The 25,065-nt window shown below is 38.0% G+C and overlaps 1 protein-coding gene across 1 annotated transcript in view; it reads left to right on the forward strand.

Moving 5' to 3' along the window:
- LOC132368247 (receptor expression-enhancing protein 5-like) overlaps nucleotides 1-25,065 on the forward strand; it is a 175,652-nt gene that overhangs the window by 34,399 nt on the left and 116,188 nt on the right. The window contains 1 exon segment of the mRNA XM_059927021.1: nucleotides 24,278-24,319. The gene's annotated coding sequence lies outside the window, so the exon portion shown is untranslated.

Below are 25,065 nucleotides of genomic sequence, written 5' to 3' on the forward strand. Positions count from 1 at the left end.
ATTCTTTTCCATGTAGCTGTCTAGTTCTCCCAGCACCACTTATTGAAGAGGCTGTCTTTTATCCATTGTATATTCTTACCTCCATTATCAAAAATAAGGTGACCATATGTGTGTGGGTTTATGTTGGGGCTTTCTATCCTGTTCCATTGATCTATATTTCTGTTTTTGTGCTAGTACCATACTGTTTTGATTATTGTAGCTATGTACTATAGTATGAAGTCCGGGAGCCTGATTCCTCCAGCTCCGTTTTTCTTTCTCAAGATTGCTTTTTCTCTTAGGGGTCTTTTCTGTTTCCATACAAATTGTGAAATGTTTTGTTCTAGTTCTGTGAAAAATGCCATTGGTAATTTGATAGGGATTGCATTGAATCTGTAGATTGCTTTGGGTAGTATATTCATTTTCATAATGTTCATTCTTCCAAACCAAGAACATGGTATGTCCTTCCATCTGTTTGTATAATCTTTAATTTCTTTCATCAGTGTCTTACAGTTTTCTGCATACAAGTGTTTTGTCTCCTTAGGTAGGTTTATTCCTAAGTATTTTATTCTTTTTATTGCAATGGTAAATGGGAGTGTTTCCTTAATTTCTCTTTCAGATTTTTCATCGTTAGTGTATAGGAATGCAAGAGATTTCTGTGCATTAATCTTCTGTCCTGCTCCTTTACCAAAATCATTGATTAGCTCTAGTATTCTAGTAGCATCTTTAGGATTCTCTATGTATAGTATCATATCATCTGCAAACAGTGACAGCTTTACTTTTTCTTTTCCAATTTGAATTCCTTTTATTTCTTTTTCTTCTCTGATTGCTGTGGCTAAAACTTCCAAAACTATGTTGAATAATAGTGGTGAGAGTGGACAACCTTGTCTTGTTGCTGATCTTAGAGGCAATGGTTTCAGTCTTTCACCATTGAGAACGATGTTGGCTGTGGGTTTGTCATATATGGCCTTTATTATGTTGAGGTAAGTTCCCTCTATGCCTACTTTCTGGAGGGTTTTTATCATAAATGGGTGTTGAATTTCGTTGAAAGCTTTTTCTACATCTATTGAGATGATCATATGGTTTTTCTCCTTCAATTTGTCAAAGTGGTGTATCACATTGATTAATTTGCATATATTGAAGAATCCTTGCATTCCTGGGATAACCCCACTTGATCATGGTTTATGATCCTTTTAATGTGCTGTTGGATTCTGTTTGCTAGTATTTTGTTGAGGATTTTTGCATATATGTTCATTAGTGATATTGGACTGTAGTTTTCTTTTTTTTTGGCATCTTTTCTGTTGTGGTATCTGGGTGATGGTGGCCTCGTAGAATGAGTTTGGGAGTGTTCCACCCTCAGCTATATTTTGGAAGAGTTTGAGAAGGATAGGTGTTAGCTCTTCTCTAAATGTTTGATAGAATTCGCCTGTGAAGCCATCTGGTCCTGGGCTTTGTTTGTTGGAAGATTTTTAATCACAGTCTCAATCTCAGTGTTTGTGATTGGTCTGTGTATATTTTCTGTTTCTTCCTGATTCAGTCTCAGAAGGTTGTGTTTTTGTAAGAATTTGTTCATTTCTTCCAGGTTGTCCGTGTTATTGGCCTGTAGTTGCTTGTAGTAATCTCTTATGATCCTTTGTATTTCTGCAATGTCACTTGTTACTTCCCCTTTTTCATTTCTAATTCTATTGATTTTGAGTCTTCTCCATTTTGTTTCTTGATGAGTCTGGCTAATGTTTTACCAATTTTGTTTACCTTCTCAAAGAACCAGCTTTAACTTTATTGATCTTTGCTATTATTTCCTTCATTTCTTTTACATTTATTTCTGATCTGATCATTATGATTTCTTTCCTTCTGCTAACTTTGGGGATTTTTTGTTCTTCTTTCTCTAATTGCTTTAGGTGTAAGGTTAGGTTGTTTATTTGAGATGTTTGTTGTTTCCTGAGGTAGGATTGTATTGCTATAAACTTCCCTCTTAGAACTGTTTTGCTGCATCCCATGGGATTTGGGTCATTGTTTTTTCATTGTCATTTGTTTCTAGGTATTTTTTGATTTCCTCATTGATTTCTTCAGTGATCTCTTGATTATTTAGTAGTGTATTGTTTAGCCTCCATGTATTTGTATTTTTTACAGATTTTTTTCCTGAAATTGATATGTAGTCTCCTAGCGTTGTGGTTGGAAAAGATACTTGATAAGATTTCAGTTTTCTTAAATTTACCTAGGCTTGATTTGTGACCCAAGATATGATGTATCCTGGAGAATGTTCCATGAGCACTTGAGAGGAAAGTGTGTTCTATTGTTTTGGGATGGAATGTCCTATAAATATCAATCAAGTCCATCTTGTTTAATGTATCATTTAAAGTTGTGTTTCCTTATTTATTTTCATTTTGGATGATCTGTCCATTTGTGCGAGTGGGTTGTTAAAGTCCCCTAGTATGATTGTGTTACTGTCGATTTCCCCTTCTATGGCTGTTAGCATTTGCCTTATGTATTGTGGTGCTCCTATGTTGGGTGCATAAATATTTACAATTGTTATATCTTCTTCTTGAATTCATCCCTTGATCATTATGTAGTGTCCTTCTTTGTCTTTTGTAATAATCTTTACATTAAAATCTATTTTGTCTGATATGAGAATTGCTACTCCAGCCTTCTTTTGATTTCTATTTGCATGGAATATATTTTTCCATCCCCTCACATTCAGTCTGTATGTGTCCCTAGGTCTGAAGTGAGTCTCTTGTAGACAACATATATAGGGTCTTGTTTTTGTATCCATTCAGCCAGTCTGTGTCTTTTGGTTGGAGCATTTAATCCATTTACATTTAAGGTAATTATCGATATGTATGTTCCTATTACCATTTTCTTAATTGTTTTGGGTTTGTTATTGTAGTTCTTTTCCTTCTCTTGTGTTTCCTGCCTAGAGAAGTTCCTTTAGCATTTGTTGTAAAGCTGATTTGGTGTTGCTGAATTCTCTTAGCTTTTGCTTGTTTGTAAAGGTTTTAATTTCTCTATTGAATCTGAATGAGATCCTTGTTGGGTAGAGTAATCTTAGTTATAGGTTTTTCCCTTTCATCACTTTAAACATGTCTGCCACTCCATTCTGACTTGCAGTGTTTCTGCTGAAAGATCAGCTGTTAACCTTATAGGGATTCCCTTTTTTGTTATTTTTTGTTTTTCCCTTGCTCCTTTTAATATTTTTTTCTTTGTATTTAATTTTTGATAGCTTGATTTATATGTGTCTTGGCCTGTTTCTCCTTGGATTTATCCTATATGGAACTCTCTGCACTTCCTGGACTTGATTAACTATTTCCTTTCCCATATTAGGAAAGTTTTCAACTATAATCTCTTCAGATATTTTCTCAGTCCCTTTTTTTTTCTCTTTTTCTTCTGGGACCCCTATAATTCGAATGTTGGTGCGTTTACTGTTGTCCCAGAGGTCTCTGAGACTTTCCTCAATTCTTTTCATTCTTTTTTCTTTGTTCTACTCTGCGGTAGTTACTTCTACTATTTTATCTTCCAGGTCACTTATCCATTCTTCTGCCTCAGTTTTTCTGCTATGGATTCCTTCTAGAGAATATTTAATTTCATTTATTGTGTTGTTCATCATTGCTTGTTTGCTCTTTAGTTCTTCTAGGTCCTTGTTAAACGTTTCTTGTATTTTCTCCATTCTATTTCCAAGATTTTGTATCATATTTACTATCATTACTCTGAATTCTTTTTCAGGTAGGCAGCCTATTTCCTCTTCATTTGTTTGGTCTGGTGGGTTTTTACCTTGCTCCTTCATCTGCTGTGTGTTTCTCTGTCTTCTCATTTTGCTTAACTTACTGTGTTTGGGGCCTCCTTTTCACAGGCTGCACGTTCATAGTTTCCATTGTTTTTGGTTTCTGTCCCCATTGGGTAAGGTTGGTCAGTGGGTCGTGTAGTCTTCCTGGTGGACGGGACTGGTGCCTATGTTCTGGTGGATGAGGCTGGGTATTTTCTTTCTGCTGGGCAGGACCACGTCCAGTGGTGTGTTTTGGGTGCCTGTGACCTTATTATGATTTTTAGGCAGCCTCTCTGTTGATGGGTGGGATTGTGTTCCTGTCTTGCTAGTTGTTTGGCATAGGGTGTCCAGCACTGTAGCTTGCTGGCCTTTGAGTGGAGGTGGGTCTTAGTGTTGAGATGGAGATCTCTGTGCGAGCTTTTGCTGTTTGATATTACATGGAGCTGGGAGGTCTCTGGTGGACCCATGTCCTGAACTCAGCTTTCCCACCTCAGAGGCACGGGCCTGACACCCGGCCCGAGCATCAAGACCCTGTCAGCCACACAGGTTAGAAGAAAAGGGAGAAAAAAAAGAAAGAAAGAAAGAAAAATAATAAAATAAAGTTCTTAAAATAAAAAATAAAAAAAAATTAAAAATAAAAAAATTAAAATTAAAAAAAAATGGTCAGACAGAACCCTAGGACAAATGGTAAAACTAAAGTTATACAGACAAAAATCACACAAAGAAGCATACAGATACACACTCACAAAAAGAGAAAAAGGAAAATATATATATACATCTAGATATAAAAGAAAAAGGAAGAGAGCTGCCAAATCAATAAACAAATCTGCCAATGATAATAAACTCTAAATACTAAACTAAGATAAACATAAAACCTGAAACAAATTAGATGCAGAAAGCAAACCCCAAGTCTAGAGTTGCTCCCAAAGTCCACCGCCTCTATTTTGGGATGATTCGTTGTCTATTCAGGTATTCCAGAGATGCAGGGTACATCAAATTGATTGTGGAGATTTAATCTGCTGCTCCTGAGGCTGCTGGGAGAAATTTCCCTCTTTTTTTTTAACATCTTTATTGGAGTATAATTGCTTTACAGTGGTGTGTTAGTTTCTGCTTTCTAACAAAGTGAATCAGTTATACATATACATATGTCCCCATATCTCTTCCCTCTTGTGTCTCCCTCCCTCCCACCCTCCCTATCCCACCCCTCTAGGTGGTCACAAAGCACCGAGCTGATCTCCCTGTGCTATGCGGCTGCTTCCCACTAGCTATCTATTTTACGTTTGGTAGTGTATATATGTCCATGCCACTCTCTCACTTTGTCCCAGCATGCTCTTCCCCCTCCCCATATCCTCAAGTCCATTCTCTAGTAGGTCTGTGTCTTTATTCCCATCTTGCCCCTAGGTTCTTCATGACCATTTTTTTTTCTTAGATTCCATATATATGTGTTAGCATACAGTATTTGTTTTTCTCTTTCTGACTTACTTCACTCTGTATGACAGACTCTAGGTCCATCCACCTCACTACAAATAACTCAGTTTCTTTTCTTTTTATGGCTCAGTAATATTCCATTGTATATATATGCCACATCTTCTTTATCCATTCATCTGTTGATGGACACTTAGGTTGCTTCCATGTCCTGGCTATTGTAAATAGAGCTCATTGCAGCTTCCTTTCCCTTCTTTGTTCACACAGATCCTGCTGTTCAGCTTTGGATTTGGCCCTGCCTCTGCGTGTAGGTAGCCTGAGGTCGTCTTTTCTTCACTCAGACAGGACAGGGTTAAAGTAGCAGCTGATTAGGGGGCTCTGGCTCACTCAGGCCAGGGGGAGGGAGGGTACGGAATGTGGGGTGAGCCTGTGGCAGCAGTGGCCAGCGTGATGTTGCACCAGCCTGAGGCGCGCCGTGTGTTCTCCCGGGGAAGTTGTCCCTGGATCACGGGACCCTGGCAGTGGTGGGCCGCACAGGCTCCCGGGAGGTGAGGTGTGGATAGTGACCAGTGTTTGCTCACAGGCTTCTTGGTGGCAGCAGCAGCAGCCTTAGTGTTTCATGCCCGTCTCTGGTGTCCACACTGATAGCAGTGGCTCATGCCCGTCTCTGGAGCTCGTTTAGGTGGTGCTCTGAATCCCCCTCTCCTAGCACACCCCAAAACAATGGTCTCTTAGGCAGTTCCAGAGTTTTTCCCAGACTCCCTCCCGGCTAGCTGTGGCGCACTAGCCCCCCTCAGGCTGTGTTCACGCCACCAACCCCAGTCCTCTCTCTGGGATCCGACCTCCGAAGCCCAAGCCTCCACTCCCAGCCCCCACCTACCCCGGCGGGTGAGCCCACAAGCCTCTCAGGCTGGTGAGTGCTGGTCGGCACCGATCCTCTGTGCTGGAATCTCTCTGCTTTGCCTTCTGCACCCCTGTTGCTGCGCTCTCCTCTGTGGCTTCGAAGCTTCCCCCCCGCCACCCCCTGTCTCCACCAGTGAAGGGGCTTCCTAGTGTGTGGAAACTTTTCCTCCTTCACAGCTCCCTCCCAGAGGTGCAGGTCCCATCCCTATTCTTTTGTGTCTGCTTTTTCTTTTTTCTTTTGCCCTACCCAGGTACGTGGGGAGTTTCTTGCCTTTTGGGAAGTCTGAGGTCTTCTGCCAGCATTCAGTAGGTGTTCTGTAGGAGCTGTTCCACGTGTGGATGTATTTCTGACGTATTTGTGGGGAGGAAGGGGATCTCCACGGCTTACTCCTCCACCGTCTTGAAGGTCTCCACCCCAACACTTGTAATTGTCTGTCTTTTTCATATTAGCCTTCTAGTGGGTTCCTCGTTGTGCTTTTATTTTGCATTTCTCAGATAACTAATGACGTTGAACACCTTTTTGAGTTGCTGGTCGTTTGTACATATTCTTTGGAGAAATGCCTATTCAGATCCTTTGCCCATTTTAAAAAATCAGTTTTTTTTTCAAAATATCCTTGTTGGAATTAAATTTTTAAATGTCAGTTAGAATCAGTGCAAATAATAATTGTTTGTGTAGATACTCTTCTGTGTTCATTATCTTTTCAAGAGTACTGAATTATTACAAAATAAAAACCTTTAATATTCAGCACATGTGCATATGAACCCATTCAGTTTCATTAGTAAAATGAGAATTATTTGCTTATTGTTTTTTAAGAATATTTGGAATGGATTCATTTATTTATATTTAAAATAAAATGGATTCACTCAGCTCACATTCCTCTGTAATCTCATTTATTCCTGACTCACCCAAGTTTATGTCTATGCTGCAGTCAAAAAATGAGCCAGTCCTTTCGGCAAAATATGCTTCCTGAAAATGAGCAGTCTAAGTGAATTCTAGTGGATAATTCAAATATTATCACTTCATAATAGCAGTACCAATAAATATATAATTGTTCTTTTCTTCTTTTACTTTGTACTTCCAGATAAAAGCAAAATACATCAGTTGGTTGGGAATATAATTAAATTTTCCTGAAGAAATAAAAAAGAAACAAATTTCAATATCAAATAATTCTAAAGCTTTACACTCCAACATTGTGTATAAAATTTTTTTGAGTTTATAAGATTACCTGAAATTTTTTTGTTGAGCAGTATTAAAATCAACTTTATTGAATTATAATTTACATACAATGAAAATCACTCATTTTAAGGGTATGTATAGATGAATCTTGACAAATGTATGCACCTGTTGCCCAGTTTTACAACCAAGATATAGAACATGTCTATCACCACAAAATAGTCCTCATTTCCCTTTCCAACCAACTCCTTCTCCCGTGGAAATAGAACCAGTGTATATATATTTTGCCTTTTTTTAATTGGTATGGTACTTTTGAGATTAATCTAGGTTGTTACATACATCAGAATCTCTGCTTTGGAAAAATGAGAGAGTGGACAATTAGAATTCAGGATTATACCAGATCTTAGAAAAATCTGGTTCTGCAGTTACCAAACATGTGACATCTGAAATAAATGACTAGAATGTAAACTGGAGCTTAGGTGTACAATGTGGACTATTTAACCAGTGTCATTCTTGAGCACAGATCCTGAAGAACAAATTTAGACAGATCATCATACAGAGATTTCCTGAGTTTCTACTATGTATTAAAAATGAGAGGACGAATAATGTGCAAAATCAAACAAACAAACAACAAAAAAAATTCATACCCCTGTCTTCATGCATCTATAGACTAGTGGGTAACAGAGCTAACAAGTAAAAAAGTAAAACAAGTAAAAAAAGAATTACACATACCAACAAATAAAAAATTGTGACTTATAGAGTGCTTCAAAGGGAACAAAGGATCCCACATCAGGGATCCAGGATGATATCCAGGATGGAGCCAAGTCATGCAAAGGCTGAGGGAAGAGCCTTCTAGGTAGAGTGTATAACTGACAATGGAAAGATGCATCATTGGAAAGAGCCCAGTTTTCTTAATGAATTGAAAAATGGCATCTGTGACACTAGCGGAGTGAAAGGGAGAGGAATAGTATGGGTAAATGGAAACAAAGTCATACAGGTGTTTTAGCCCAAGGAAGGCATCTATATTGCATTCCATTTTTTAAAGAAAATTTTAATTTTTATACTTTTTTGGCCATGCTGTGCGGCGTGTGGGATCTTAGTTCCCTGACCAAGGATCGGAACCCACACCCCCTGCAGTGGAAGCGTGAGTTTTAACCACTGGACTGCCAGGGAATTCCCTGTATTGCTTTCTAATCAAATGATAAATCTTTGAAGGGGTCTTGTCAGGGAATAGAACGATCTTCTTTACATTTTAAATAATTTATCTGTTGTTCTTAGAAAACTTCATGGGTGATACAAAAGGAAAACTAGAGAGACAAGTTAACAGTCTATTGCAACTTCTAAGTAAGAAATGAGAGTGTTTTGGATCCTAAATAAGCTGGTGGATGTGGGAAGGTGCAGAAGGATTTGGAATTTGTTTTGGATTTTGGGAAAGATTGTCACAACAGTGGTCCCCATGAACCACTTTTGTGTCTACACTCTTGTGTGGTCTTTCTCACACTGACTCTGGACTTGTTTAGCTGACATGTTTTGACCAATAGGACATTAGCACATGTGATGCAAGCAAAGACTTGAAAAGTGTCTGCACAGTGGGGTTTGTCTTCTCCTGCTGCCCTTAGAACACAGTGTGAAGAAGCCTAGGCTGGCTTAATGGAAGATCAGGCCATGTGTAGCAGATACAAGCAGTCACAGCTAAGGCCTCCAGACGCACCAGCCACCAGCCAACCCACCAGCTAATGCTGCTACTTGAGTGAATTAAGTGAGGCCAAGAGAAGAACCACATAGTTGTATCTAGCCCAAATTCTGACCCACAGAACAGTGAGCTAATAAATATTTATTGTTTTAAGCTACTAAATTTTGTGGGTTTTTTAGTTACACAGTAATAGATAACTGATAGACAGAATTAACTGATGGAATGGATAATCTTGGGAAAAGAATAAGCCAAATATGTTACCAAAGTTTCTACTTCAGCAACAGGGTTGATGGTTTTAACATCTGGGAGTAGGGGTTAGAACAGGACTTGGAGGAATCAAGGGTCTGAATTTAGATATGTTCATTTTCATAGAGTAGCAGTCTCCATACATAAATTAGGGAATTGGCAAGATAAAGCTGGCAGAATAAAATCTGCAACATAAGCAGACTTTATGTTTTTGTAAGCCAATATATTTAGAAATATATTTTAGAAGAAAAATTTCACTCATTTTTTTATGGGGTACCTATTAGTTTCTTGTGAACAGCAGTGCTTGTTTTGGAAAATCCTGAAAGGTCCAATCCCTTTACTTTATAAAGGATTACCAATGTCGGAGAAGTGAAGTAGCTTGTCTGAGGTCACAGAGCTAATTACTGGAGGTTCTGATGCACAAACCTGAGTCTCTTGACTTAATCATTGTACATGATCCTTTCTTCATGGTACACTCTCTTTTTTTTAACACAGCCTAAGCATCAGAGCATATTATTCCCAGGGGAAGGTGATGGGGAGCGACATCAGTGAGAAAATGTAAATGATAAATACAACAAAGAAAGAATGCTCAACCTCCGTACACAATGGGAGTGGGGCTTGTGATATGACAAGATAGAAAATCTCATGTTTCATCTTACAGAGGCAGCTACTCCTCACTCCTAACCACTGTCACCAAGCTTGGCAGATCTTTTCTTTATTTTCTTTTATTTATAAGAAGCTAAAAATCTAGATTTTTATGACAAATGTCCTCATTTTTAAACGCAGGCAGAAAATTTATTGTAAAGAACAAAAACAAAACAAAACATGAAATGGAGTCAGTCTCTGGGATACCAAATGTCAAGCTCTGGAGTGATTTACATCTAACAGCATTTGGTTCCAGCAGTGATTGGAGACGCTGGACCATGGTGAAATGTGTCTGTTCCTGTGAGGACCCCTCCATGGGCCAGCATCAGTTCCTGCAGATGACACTGGATGATCTCAGCTACTTCTGCATCCTGAGGACACTCCATTTTCTAAAACCATTATTAATCACCCATTACATTTGGGGTCTATGTTCCTTGGAAATCCTAAATTGAAAAGATTTCCTTGAACTCCTAAATTGAAGACTTGTGGTTCTTAGACATTAATGGCTCCTCTAGAAGTAAATAAATTTCTTTATCCTAAAACAATGTATTATCTATCCAAAGTATGTGAACTAGGTATCCTCTAAGGCTCAAAACAAAGCCAGTTATGCTCCAAGTTTCTAAAATCTAGTTAACATATGCTCTTTAGAGCTATGCCAAATTTAAAAGAAAAAATACTGACATTCTTGGGTCACTAGAACATTATTGATCACATTATAATGTCTCATGAATAAAGGTGAGATAACTTTTGAGTCTTTGATTTAGGACCTTATGTGTGTAAACCAAGTCACTTTAACACTTAATGAGTGTTTACTGTGCAAGAGGCAATATAGTGTCAGAATAGCTGGATTCTACTTGTACAATCCAATGCAGTATATTCAAAATGACTAGAATGATTATTTACATTATCCTTTTTTACTAACTCAGTTAAAAATATGTCTTGCTCATATTACAACATTCTTCAGCAATTCCATAATGTTGACCCTGCATAATGTTGACTAGTGTCATCAGTGACAGCAAAGTGTTGGAGCATCTGCGTCACTAGGGGGCTTGAAATTTTAAATGTGATTCATGAACGCTCTGTAATACCATAAAGCAGTCAGAAATAATGCAGTAACACAAATAAGATGAAAAACCATAATGTTAATGAAAAAGTATGAAACAGAATAAAATTAGTAGCAAAATGCAATATTTTGCACACTAAAGCACACACACTTTAAGTACTAAAGAAGTGTGTATGTGTGTAGGTGAGTTAGAAGAATCTACACTTTACAAGGTAATTAAAATTGAAGCGAATAGACTGGGAGTTGGGGGTGATAAGGAAAAATAATACAACAAAACCAAGGAGAATCCTGCACAGGCCAATGGTGGTCCATATGCCATAACTGGGGGTGTGATCATCTCCAATATATTTAGAAATATATTTTCACTGTGAAAACCTTGCAGTTTCATATTATGTAGATGGGATTTGGGGAGGGTCTGTTGGATTCTTGTACTGTTCCCTTCCTCTCAACCAACTCCTCAGTCTCAGAGATTCTAAATGCCTTTTCCTGCAACTCGAGGAATTTGTCTCAGGACTTTGTTTCCTGGCTTCTGCTATGAGCCTTCTTGCTTGCCTGTGATTTGCCTGATTTCTCTTCCGTTGCCCCTTATATCACGCTAACACCCGTTATGGGATGTCTCAGGAAGACAGTCTGGCTAAACTTTGATCTGCAGCGCCCCCTCTGACACTGCCTCTGTTGTCTCCCATTTCCCAGAGCTCAGATATCAGCAGGTGTGCCAACTCCAGTCGGGTTGGGCTCCTGGAAATCACCTCAGCCTGACCTGTCCTAGGGCCCCAGGGTCAGTCCTTACAACAAGGGGGGCCCTGGACACCTGCTCTTCAAGTCTGATGAGGAAGGCACTTGATAAGGGAATAGGCTTAAACTCGTACAAGGCATCAAGTAGTAATTTGCAATGAAGTGTTTTACCAAAGACCCTTTATTCTTGTCAGGCTAATGAAAATAATGAACAGGTGTGTGTTCTGGTTTAATTTAGTGCAGCTCTGCTGAGAAGTGGAGCAGGTGCTAGACTGCTTATCAATGGGCCAGGCCTGGCAAATATGTCAGATGTGAAAATGGGTTGGTCCTATGAGTTCTGAGAGACCTAAGTAAACAAAAGAGGGTGCCAGCCAGAGGGAACCGTATTTTAGAGGGGAGAAAACAACACCATTTAGAGCATGAGGCCACTGTCAAGTTCTGGGATGTCCTCAGAAACCAAGGATATGGACAAGATTCCAGGTTTGAGTAAGTGAACTCAAGTCACCCCAGTGGAATGAGCAGTTTTTAAGACAAAAGACCTGATAAAGTAAGAAGGGAAGTAGCCTTGTAGACTCAGAAGAAAAGCAGAAGGGGAGGGTGGTCCAGGCAGGAAGTAAGGATTGGTATCTAGAAGATGAAGCTACAGGGATCAAGGGCCTAGATAAGTAATATGAAGCTGGAGGTCAGGGTCAGGATCAGCAACAGACTCTGACAATTGACAAGATAGCATGCAGGGAGCCAGGAGTCTCCTCCAGCCTGGTGCTACCCCACAAGTTCATGGGCAGGTCAAGTGGTAAAGGAGACTGGAGGAGAGGGGAAGAGCTGGGCCAAGTAACTGATTGACATTCACAGTCATCCTTAGATTTTTGAATCATGCACATAACCACAGCTACAAAGATATAACCAGGAACCAAGTCTGATTCTTTTAACCAGGTACTAGGGGTTTGAGATAATCAGAATAAAAACTCTACCCTCTTCCTCCATAGTCGCATGTAATTGATTGGCAAGTTTTAGGGCTATGAACCCTCAGTGTCTCCCAAATCAATGTTCTATTTCAAATCCACATAGTCTCTTTTATTTAAATTATTTACTTTGGGCATTCATCACTTTTACAAAAATTTTTAAAGAATTTATAGTTTAAAAATAATATAACACTAGCATCTTATTTGCTCAGAGAAAAAACATACTGCAAATGTCTAACATTTTTCTGTTGGCCCCATCTAGAAATCATATTGGATAAAAGAGAGAACCTTTGGAAGCCATAAAACACAGAGCAATTTTACTTGTTCACTTACTTGTTTCTAAAGGTTTTTCATGGGAGTGAGTCTGCAAGTGACATTCCAGTTCATCGGCTAGCAACACATTTTAGGATGTGCTCTTTTTCAGAATTTAAGAAGGTTAAAGCTAGAGCATGCCATCAATCTGTTACGTGTCTGCATTAAGCCAAATGCAATACAGTTCATGTGATCAAAGAAAAACAGCAGAGCAATGACTCTGGCCATTGCAGGCCAGAGTTACTTAAACATTGAATGAGAGTTTTTCAAATGGAACAAAAATGTGCAGTTTTTCAAGTCTAGTAAAGTCAAGATAAAAAAATAGACAGGATTTTATATATGAATGTGATTTTCTTGACTCACCATCACTGGTACATATATTTTACATTACTTTTTTTTTGTAGGGGATGAGGTTTGTCTCCTGGTCTTTCCTTCAGAACCAATTTTCAGAGCTTAAGAAATACTTCCTCATGTCACTGGGTCTTTGCATGTGCTGTTCCCTCTTCCTGAAATGTCCCTTCCCTCCTCTCATTCACTAACTATTTAGCTTTCCTCATCCCTCCAAGAGCACTTCTAAAATTTTCTCACCCTTGCCCTGGCAGGTGCCCCTGTTGGGCATTTTTTGAGCTCTAAGCCTTTATTTCAATTATCACAAAGTGTAAATAGAGATTTTATTTCATAATGATTTGTTGTCTCCGTCACTTGATCGTAAGCTCCATTAGGAAAATGAGCACTTTTTGCTCATTATTGTATTCTTCATATCTGGTTCAGTAACAGTTTGCTAGAAGAATGAATGTGTATAACGTGTATGTCTGCATGTGTGTAATCTGCACGTCTACATGTACATGTATAATGTGCATGTCTGTGTGTGTGAGGTACATGTCTGCATGTGTGCAGTATGCACGTCTGTGTGTGTGTGTGTCCTTTCCAGAGTGATCCACAGGAGACTAGAACACTGCGGGAAGAGTGCAAGGGCACATCCTTTGTAAGAACTCAAAGGGGACCCGGCGCAGAGTGTCAGAGCCCTCCCTGGACTTTCCTTCTTGACTTGGACAGTTCAACCCTGAGATATTCTGGGAAGCACAGCTCTGGAACAGTATTAGGGTAGAAAGCTCAGACTGCAGGAGGACACAGCTGGAGAATTAATGTGTCCAGTGAACTGTCATGGTAGGAGGAAGAGGCATATTCTACGCCGAGACCAATGCCTGTATTAAGAGGTTTAGGTTTTCCTAAAGATGCATGAAGAGGTGGACTGTGGAGGTTTGACTCTCAGGGGCAGGAAATCAGTGACTCGGGCAGAAGAGCAAGACTGGCAGTAGGGAACATCATGGGATGGTTTTGATCATTTGTCCCTATGTGAAATCTTGAACTGGTCATGTTTATATCCAGTTTCCCGCTTTGTTCATTGCATCATAATTCCTCTTAGATATCCAACCCCACAGCATCAATGACATATGTTGCAATCACTCATCTTTACTCTGGTGTTGCTTTTCAAGTGGAATTGAAGAATGAGATTGTAAAGTGCTGTAGCCACACTGGTCTGAGGAAGCAGTAATCCTGGATCTCCTGGTTGCAAAATAAAGTAAAAAGATACCCAAGGGAGAGCTGAGAGTGAGCGAGAAAAACATCTACAAAGTGGGTGAATAGAGAAACTCATGGGAAATAAGCCTCCACTTCCCCAAAACCACAGGATGAATTTTATCTCGGAAGAGGAAAGGTGGAGGGTAAACCCTTGGTCATAGGCAGGATATCAGGGAAGGGAGGGATGGAGAAGATGCCAGGGGTTGTGACAAGATGGGAACATTATGAGACATTACTGTTAAGTAGGCCAGGTCTTGGCCAGGAATGGGGTGAACTGGGAGGCTTCAGAGGTTTCTGAGCATCAGCACAGGGGGATCAGATCTGTGATTCAGAGCGACAACCCAGGCATCTGCGTGAAACATGAAAGGGAGTAGAACATTATGTGAGGGTGAGACCAGCTGAAATATCAGAACATCAGCCTACAAAAATAAATGCTGATTTTTTAAAAGAAAAAAATCTACTTTTCTATACCCTATTTTTAAAATTTGACTATGTATCTTATTGAAAAAAGGGGATAATGTTAACTTTATAGATACACCAGGAAGGGGAAAGGGTGACTCACATTAAGAAATTACTTTACGTGACTGGGGTAAGTGGATATCCCATCCCTGACTGCATTGAACAGAACTAGATCACCAGGAAATATGAAAATGATTTTTGTTGTGTGTTCAGTGAATGTGTCTTTAGACTGCTAGAAAAGGAAAAAATAAATTAAAGAAAATCCATATGCATTGATCAGAATCTATTTTTTCTACCAGCCTCATCCTCATACTTGGCAGGCATAGAATTTATAAAGTTGTAAAACCAACTTTATGATCTGAGAGATCTTCCTGATAACAGCTCTGCCAGAATTAAATACTAGATCAGCAGCCTTCAAGGGTACTTATTGGATTGGGTCCTATGACAGATTATATGTAATTTATATTATATAAGATCCATAAATTTAGGAAACAGGTTAATTTTGTCCTGAAAGTGTATTAATTGGTTTAATATTTCCAAGCTTAACTACAATCTTCAGTGCATAACATAATTGATTCCATCTCATCCTTTCACTGATTTAAATATAGAGAAAACCAAGTAATCACAAAATGCCAATTCCTTTGATAGGTTTTTAAATTTATGGTGGCAGAGCTCTTGATACTTAGAGATTTTTATTTCTATTTGGTCTTTATTTTTAGATATATTTTTACCTGAAAATGTGATCTCTAAAGGGTAAAGTTGAGAAAATACTAAGCAACGTTGCTCTTAAGTCCCAAAAGCATTTGTCCAGAGAAAATATAGAGAATCAGTATGAAGTGTCGGGAGGGCTTTCTGAGGAAGGACCTGTAACTATTCCCCTTATAGAGATTAGGTGCATGTAACATCTCTAAATGACTCAGGTAGAGATTGGCACAACCAGACTTGAATTCAGGTCCATCTGACCATAAAGCCCATGTTTTTAACCACTGTACTATATTGTCTTTTTATGAAAACAAAGCAATGCAATATTTAGGCACTATGTCTTTCCTTTATTTATTCAAAAGGCATTTATTTAGCCTACAGTATGAATTTTGTTGGATACCAGAAATGCAAAGATAAAAATGCAAAAGTCTTTGTCCTAATGGATTTCATGTATACGTATTATGACATTAAAATAAAGATGAAACTATGTGTAAATATTTCTTTCAGGCATCTTTTTTTTCAGCATTTACTTGACAGCCAATGATATTAGCACAAAAGATTTTTTAAAAGGGCAGGTGGGGGAAGTCAGATTTACAATGAAAAAAGAAAGCAGATACTTCTTTAGACACATTACTTACTACTTCCAAGTCTACATATAAAACTTTGAAATGGCTCTTTACTCAAAATTTTTAAACCATTAATGGTTTCTAAACTAACAATCAATTTTTCCCATTAAGAACAATATACTAAAAATTGGTTGATATTTCAATTCAGCTGTCAAAAACCTATCAAATTCATAATGTATGAAATGGTAAAAAATAAAGAGAACTTACAAACTAGTGCAAGTCTATAGTTATGGACTTCGTCAAATTGCAGACACTGAGCAGCTCCAGCTCCATCCCTCAGCACTCTCTCCTGCATGTTCTGGTTTCTTTTTCCAGATGTCCCTCCTGGTAGAGAAGGGCCATGGCAGTTCCACTCAGCCATACACTGGACTAAACAAGGAGAAAAAGAGCACTGTTTTACTGAAGCGTTAAACAAGCTCCAAGTCATTACTCTGATTGGACCTATTTAGGCTACATACCTATTCATGATTAAATCACCAGGGCAATGGTGATGACAGTCAGCTTAAGCCTGTCTGGAATGGACTATGAAGTTGAGGTTGGTGTCAATTCCACAAAATCTTCATAGGTGTTGTGGACACGAAGAGCAAAGCCTACTATAAGTATAAACTGACAAATAATAGAAAACAGAGTTACAACTTTAGAGACTCTCTAAACAAAACTCACAAATTATTGATTTTGAATAATTTGTTCTATTTAATTCAGTGATTGATTTGGAAGACTTTGAGTATAACTTTAATGACCCTAAATGCTCGCAATGAAATAACATCTACTTATTAAACAATTTTCAAGTGTTTATTTATTATAAAGTGCTTATATATTTTAATATTGTATTTTCTAAAATTGTCTTTTGGAAAGAATCTTTAATTTTAAAAATCAAAACAAAGATGATTTGTAATATATTTCAACTCAACTTGTTATTTTGTGTGGAAAGCATTTTTTAAAAAATTTAATTATTTATTTATTTTTGGCTGTGTTGGGTCTTCATTGCTGTACTTGGGCTTTCTCTGGTTGCGGTGAGCGGGGGCTACTCTTCATTGTGGTGTGCGGGCTTCTCATTGCGGTGGCTTCTCTTGTTGCAGAGCACAGGCTCTAGGTGCACGGGCTTCAGTAGTTGTGGCTAACAGGCTCAGTAGTTGTGGCTCGTGGGCTCTAGAGAGCAGGCTCAGTTGTTGTTGTGCATGGGCTTAGTTGCTCCGCGGCATGTGGGATCTTCCCGGGCCAGGGATCGAACCCGTGTCCCCTGCATTGGCAGGTGGATTCTTAGCCACTGCACCACCAAGGAAGCCTGTGGAAAGTATTTTTAAAATTAAAAAAAAAAAGTGTAACCACTATAGTCTGAATGTGTGTATCAGTTGATTATTTCTAGGGAATTGATAATGGTTCTCATGCATTTTGTGAATTCAAGCGCAACCCTACAAGTCCTATCTTGGAGGAGATGTAAAGGCTTCAAAACTGAATGCACAATAAAGAATAAAGTGATGGGGTCCATTCTTCCACCAGGAAATTCATTGATTTCCTATTAAAGTTAATTGCCAATAGATGGCAATGGAAGAGCAGATCCAATTTATTTTATTTATAAATCATCCTTTTAGAATATAAAATTTGAGATAAGTATGCTAGACCTTCATATTGGACACTAAAGTGTTTGAAAGACAACTTAAAAGTTGGAATCAAACCTTTACCTCATTTGCAAAATAGGGTCAGAAACAACAAAATTTTTCCTGAAATACTGACATCTTAACAAAAATAGTTTAATGGAAGTTTAGGAATGCTGAATTAAAACCATTTGGCACTTCCTATATAACACATTTGATTTTTTGAAATTGAACTTTTTGTAAATGCTATTTTTTAAACTGAATGAGTTTAATCATATATTGATTGATAAATCTAGCAATAAATGAATGACAATAGAACCGAGGAAAGCTCACTAAGATACTTGATATCATCTTTTCTTAAAATTTTTACTAATTGATATACTTTCTCAGAGCTCTGATGACAAAGAAAGGTCCATGTCTAAGAAGTCAAGAGATTCAATGAAGATAAAGAGAGCTTTGCTGAGCAAAGTAAGGCAGTGATTAAATGATGTATTGGACTCATCGAGCAAGAATAGAGGTTAGAGATTTGCAAGCCATGCATAGTCTGAATGAGGACCCCGAGTAACAGAGGGAGTCATTGACTCGCCCAAGGTCATGCAGGTCAAGATGAACAATGATCCTCAATCTCAATTCTCTGCTGTGGCATCAAGTGAGAGTTAAATTTCAAGCTCCCATACATGTCTCTCTGTCTCTTACCAGAGCCCCTTCTTAAAAATATTGTAAGCATTTTATTCACACTCTGATTCTCTGGTGCTTGTATTAAATACAAAGCATTTTTTATGGTGATATTTGATGACATAGGCTGGAGATGGCCTCGTTCCTTAATAATACCCTATAAATACCCCATAAATACTTACTGAATTTAATAGACTTCAATGCATTTTAAAATACTTTAGAATATATTCTGAAATTATGTAATTGGAGCCATCCAGTCATATATTTTCCCAGCACAAAGTTGTTTGAAAGAGAAAGATGTTAAAATCAGAAAATGTTGCTGTCTTCTAATTCAATAGATTTAGTGAGCAGCATTAGTCTAAGAAGCATTTTAATGGAGAGATGAGTTTTCTCTTTTCTCTTTTTTCATTCTCTCATTTCTTTTCAATAGCTTTACTTTCATATTGTTGAATATATGGCACCAGAAATATGCATAATTATATTTGGAGAAGTTTACTTTGGGAATGCTATCTCAAGTCACATTCTAAATTTTGGAGTCATAATAATGTCTCTTGCAATGTGGCATATGTATTTGGTAAGTGAGAAGATTTCACAACTTTTTTTATTTGAAAGGACACACAGGACTCCATTAAGCATACTCGTGTACATTTTTAATTTAAAGCAAAAGAATACAGGGCACCAAGAGAAAAATAGGTTAGGAAAGCACTGAGGGTTGAAACATGTCCAGGCACAAGCTCCTCAGGGTTCTTATTTGCACACAGACATGTTTGTCTCTGATTGAACCACCAAATCTGTGCAACGACTCTTGGATTTGAGAAAGTTCAAGCAGAATCTCTAGTGAGATTTTTTATGTTAATCTGGTCACATAGTCAAACTGGTTGTTTACACAGCTATGCCAGATGAAAACTGTATTTATTTAGCATACTGTAATTTAAAACATTGGAAACATTGAGAATTAGAGTGTTTTATATTTTTTGTAAAACACTTAGCAAGAGTATTTTGAATAGTTCCTGCCTTCTTCTTTCTAGTTCAGGATGATCAGCCAGTTCCTGATGTCCAGTGATGGCTAGAGGAACTGGAAGTAATACTGAGGAGAAGACAGCATCTGGGTATATTCCTCTATTGAAAAAATCACATTGCAGCACTATTTACAATAGCCAAGACATGGAAGCAACCTAAGTGTCCATTGGCAGATGAATGGATAAAGAAGATGTGGTATATACACACACACACACACACACACACACACACACACACACACACAATGGAATATTACTCAGCCATAAAAAAGAATGAAACATTGCCATTTGCAGCAACATGGATGGACCTAGAGATTGTCATACTAAGTGAAGTGCCAGAGAGAGAAAGACAAATATCATATGATTTATATGTGGAATCTAAAAAAATGATACAAATGAACTTAAATGCAAAACAGAAATAGACCCACAGACATAGAAAACAAACTTATGGTTACCAAAGTGGAAAGTGGGTGGAGAGGGATAAAGTAGGAGTTTGGGATTAACATATACATACTACAATATATAAAATAGATAACCGACAAGGACCTACTGTATAGCACAGGGAACCATACTCCATATTTTGTACTAACCTATAAAGGAAAAGAATCTGAATATATATGTATATATACACACACACACATATGTATCACTGAATCACTTTGCTGTATACCTGAAACTAACACAACATTGTAACTTAACTATACTTCAATAAAAAAAATAAATTAAATAAAAAAATACTATGAAAAACCCACACATGTCATTTTAAACCTATTATATCAAGTAGAGAAACTAAATCCACCAACTTAAATTGAAAATATTCCTAAGAGACAGCAAGGTGCATATTGCACTTCAAAATATATTGCACAAGTACAATTTAGGAGGGGAACAAAGGTAAAGCAATTTCTGAATGGGAATTTAGTGTGGAAGTCTAAGAAAATTTTAAAAGTCATTATCTATTTTTATTTTTATGTTTTTCAGTTACACAGCAGTTTGTCATGATGTCTGCATTGCTTCACATTAGTAAAATTTGTTTATTCTTTCACTTCCTGATTTAATCTGGGAATTCTGTGATGCTGGATGTTTAAATGTATAGTACATGAACAAGCATGTGGAGGGGCACAGCACTTCCCTGGGAGGAAAAGTCCTATGTAGCCCTTTGCTGTTTGGTTATGTGAAGGAATCTACAGGCTGTGGAACACATTGGGATTCATTGGAGTCTTAACCACTTTGTGTTATCTTGCAGCAGTGATACAGTTTCTGTTTCTAATTACATGAATTGTCATGTCTCTTTGAGGAAAGTAGCTTTTCCTTTGGCTTAACTTTTTTGGATATTTATAAAGGTATTTATTACACATTTAATAAGTACATAGTTAAATATCTTGCTCTGCTCTGATTAACAATATTAAAAATGTGTGGCCAGAGTTCCTATCAAAAGAGATGCTGGAATAAAGGAATGTTATAAACATTCTAACATGACTCCCCCCCACAAATTCTAAATGATAGTGATCATGAAATTCCCATGTTCTGGTTACACAGGTCTAAGAAAGCACCATATCCACACATTGTCATCTACCCTTTGCTTACGTTGAAAGGGCCAGTGCTCAGGGAAAAAACATAACATCACAAATAAAATTCTTATTCCTCCCAAACAATAAAATGAGAGCAGTTGCTAACTGTAAAATTGTTTTCACTCTCAGTTAGCCACTCCCCCTATTAGAGTGTGGCCTTTGCCCACGCTGCCTTTCCCCATGTGCCTCCTGAGCGGAACAAGCCGGGGGCAGGTTGGACACCAGTAAGTGTTTATATAATGAATGAATGAGTCAAGCGTACTCTCTCCCAGGATGCATTTTTTTAAATAGATTCAGCATTTTAAAGTTTAATGAAGAATGGTTTAATAAAGATAGGCAAGGGTACAAAGGTTGTGTGACATCCTCAAAGCAATTGGGAACCCTAGTGGTTGGGGAGGATAGCTTATTGACATCCCAGTGTTAATGGGGTACCAAAGTTGGTACAGTCTGGCATCCCTGAACAGGGGCATCTCTCCTGATCCTAATAAGTCATGTGTATGACTCTGGATCTAGACTCTTCAGAGCTCTCACAGGATGCATTTTTGATCACCCAGACTGAAAGTCATTCCTCCCAATTCTGCATTTCCAGAGCCCCTGGTTTGCACATGGTCAGTGGTACTTGAAGGAAAAACAATGAGTGTTTCTCTATATTTTGAACTCCTTTAGGGAATAGCTCTATCTTCACATCTCCTGCATCCATCACTGGCAAATAGTCACTGGAGAAAATTTTGTAAGATGTTAATGCTATTGCCCATTAAAAAATACAGAACCCTGTATAGAAAATAGTCAGAAAATTACCCTGATGATTGTTCAAATATGAGGCACAGGAATTTAGGAGTTCACAAAATACAGAGAGTACTGCAGGCTGAGATAGTCATGATGTAGGCCTGAGATGGGCCGTGAAGAAAGCCTCATGTTATCAACAGGTTGAAGAGGTAAGGAGAATGTTTCTGGAAGCAGGAATAAGATGAACAAAAGCATGAATACTGAAAGCACAGGAAACAGTGAGATGACCTTGGAGACTGGGGTGGAACATTCCATTAGAAGAGAACTACAAGATGATGAAAAGCATAAATACAGTGAAAGTTGTAAATTGCAGGGACAAAGGCTTTCATTTTTGGATCATCACAGTTTTCTGAAAATATTTGAGAGAATTTCTTGGAAAGCTACACCAGCATCTCTGTTCAAGCCCTTCTTGGAAGCATCACTCTATTTATTTATTTAGTAGGTTTGCAGTTGAATTCTAGGAACATAGTCTTAGAAATGTGAACGGAACCAGGTTTGTCATCAGATTCTCATCTAGATAGGTTTCTTGGTTAACATTTTCTCACCACGACCATTTTTATTTTACTGAAGTAAATCTCTCTAGTGGATAATTGCTAATGTTATACTAACTATTTCTTTCAAAAGGACAGCCAGATATTTACTGGTCCCCTACATTCTGTAAATAATTTACAGAATAAATTACTTATAAATTCTGCCTTTTCCTGGAGCATTAATGTTAGATAAAAGTGGTTGAGGTTAACATGAGTTAGGATATTTATTCGTACTACTGAAAATATTAGTATTCTTAAATAGTGAAAGTAATATACCTTTATAAGCCTCATCAACATATGTATTTATTTCCTAGGACTGCTGTAACAAGTTACCACAAACTTGGGTGGATTAAAACAACAGAAATTTATTCTCCCATAGTTCTGGAGGCCAGAAGTCTAAAATGAAGGTGTTGGCTCTCTCTGAAGGCTCCAGAGGGGGACTCTTTCCTTGCCTCCTCCTAGCTTTTGCTGATTGCCAGCAATCGTGGGCATTCCTCGGCTTATCGATGCTTCACTCCAGCCACTGCCTCTGTCTTCGTGTTGTCTTCTCCTCTGTGTATCTCTGCCTGTGTTGCTACTCTTCTTATCTTAAAGACACCAGTCAAGGACTTCCCTGGCGGTCCAGTGGTTAAGACTCCACACTTCCACTGCAGGGGGCACGGGTTCAATCCCTGGTCGGGGAACTGAGATCCCACATGCCGCGTGGCCGTGGCCAAAAAAAAAAAAAGACACCAGTCATATAGAATTAAAGGTTTACTGTATTCTGTATGACCTCATCTTTAATTGCTTTACAGTGACCCTATTTCTAAATAAGGTCACGTTCTGAAGTTAGGACTTCAACATATATTTTGGGGACACAATTCAACCTATAATATCATATTTGTATGTTTCTTATATATATTTTTCCCTCTCCAAACACGTGTCACTCGATCTAAAAATACTGTTTAAATGACATATAGGATAATCCAATTGCCTTATGTGACCGTTCTGTCTTGCAGTTGGTATTATGTTTTCACTACAGAGACCAAAATGAGATCATCCTCCTCCACCTTCTTTCCTATGACAGATTTAAGTTGCAACGGAGCCACCTGCTTTTAGCTTCATTGCATTAATCTCCTTCCCCCAGGAGAATGGAGTTCTCTTGTAGGAGGCCTACTTTTTTCACTTTTATAATAAGAACACATTAAAAGCTCATTCTCCAGCTTTATATGTTTCCCCGATGCTCTCCTTATCCTATTTTTGTAAATGACTTTAGTATTTGTCTGTCTGGGTCTATCCACCATCCATGTTAATGATGACTATTATTAAAGGTACACATCCCTTATCTGCAATTCTGAATTACAAAATATTCTAAAAGAAACAAGGCCTGTCATGATGTAAAAACCTGGCTGGACCTGAACTCAATAAACAGTAAAGCCTAACTTGCTTGATGATATTTATAAAGTTTTTATCCTGTTGAATATAAATACTCATAAGTTTTTGCAGAAATCATAATGTATGTGATTACCACCTAGCAATCAATATGTGCATATACATGATGTGACCATTCGAACACATGAAAAACCCTGAAGTATGAATCTCATTTGGCACCAAGTACTTCAGATCAGGGGCTGTGGACCTAACCTACCAATCACTGAAAGTCAGTTGTGCATATGGATTGTAGTTTAGCCTCTGTTACTTATTAATAAATGTTTTACACTAACTGCGATTAAAGCAATTAATGTAAAGCATGTATGAAATCTCCACTTACGAATGCTATGTTCAGAAGAAAGACCCTGTTATTAAATAAGAGTGTGTAATTTTTTCTTAATTACTCAAGAAACTTTACTATCTATTACATTTCAGGCAACAGCATTACCTCCGGCACATACTCTTATGAAGTGCATGGTAAGTAACCTCGGTTAAGCATCATTCATGTCATTATTCAAACACTATAGAACTACTGTTCACACTAAGAGAAACGGCAGATGTGTGCGAGACGTGGGTAACTGTGTTTCTGCTTGTTGTTTGTTCATCTAAAGAACTACTTGTCTAATAAGGCCAAATGTTCAGAAGTAGCAATAGGATAAAAGGTGACTCAGAAATCCAGCCTAGCAGTGCTAGACAAACCTTCTGGGGCCATAAGTTTTAGCAGCCTGTTTCCTGCCAGTAGAATTTTAGCGTTTTGATCACCTCCTTTTATTTTGTACTATGTCTTTTTCAGTCCAAGCTGGCAAGATTTTTACTGATATAACTTTATCAAGAATTTGTGGGTCTCATTTCTCCAGAGTAGACATACAGATGGCCAATAGGCACATGAAAAGATTCTCAACATCATTAATTATTAGAGAAATGCAGATCATAGCTTCAGTGAGGTACCACCTCATACTGGTCAGAGTCGCCATCATTAAAAAGTCTGCAAATAACAAATTCCAGAGAGGGTATGGAGAAAAGGGAGCCCTCCTATACTGTTGATGGGAATGTAAATTGGTACAGCCAGTATGGAAAAGAGTATAGAGGTTCATCAAAAAACTAAAAATAGAGTTGCCATATGATCCAGCAATCCCACTCCTGGGCATATATCCAGACAAAACTATAATTCGAAAAGATACATGCACCCCTATATTCATATCAGCACTATTTACAATAGCCAA

The sequence above is a fragment of the Balaenoptera ricei genome, chromosome 6 (assembly GCF_028023285.1).
Source record: "Balaenoptera ricei isolate mBalRic1 chromosome 6, mBalRic1.hap2, whole genome shotgun sequence".
Classification (NCBI taxonomy): Eukaryota; Metazoa; Chordata; class Mammalia; order Artiodactyla; family Balaenopteridae; genus Balaenoptera; species Balaenoptera ricei.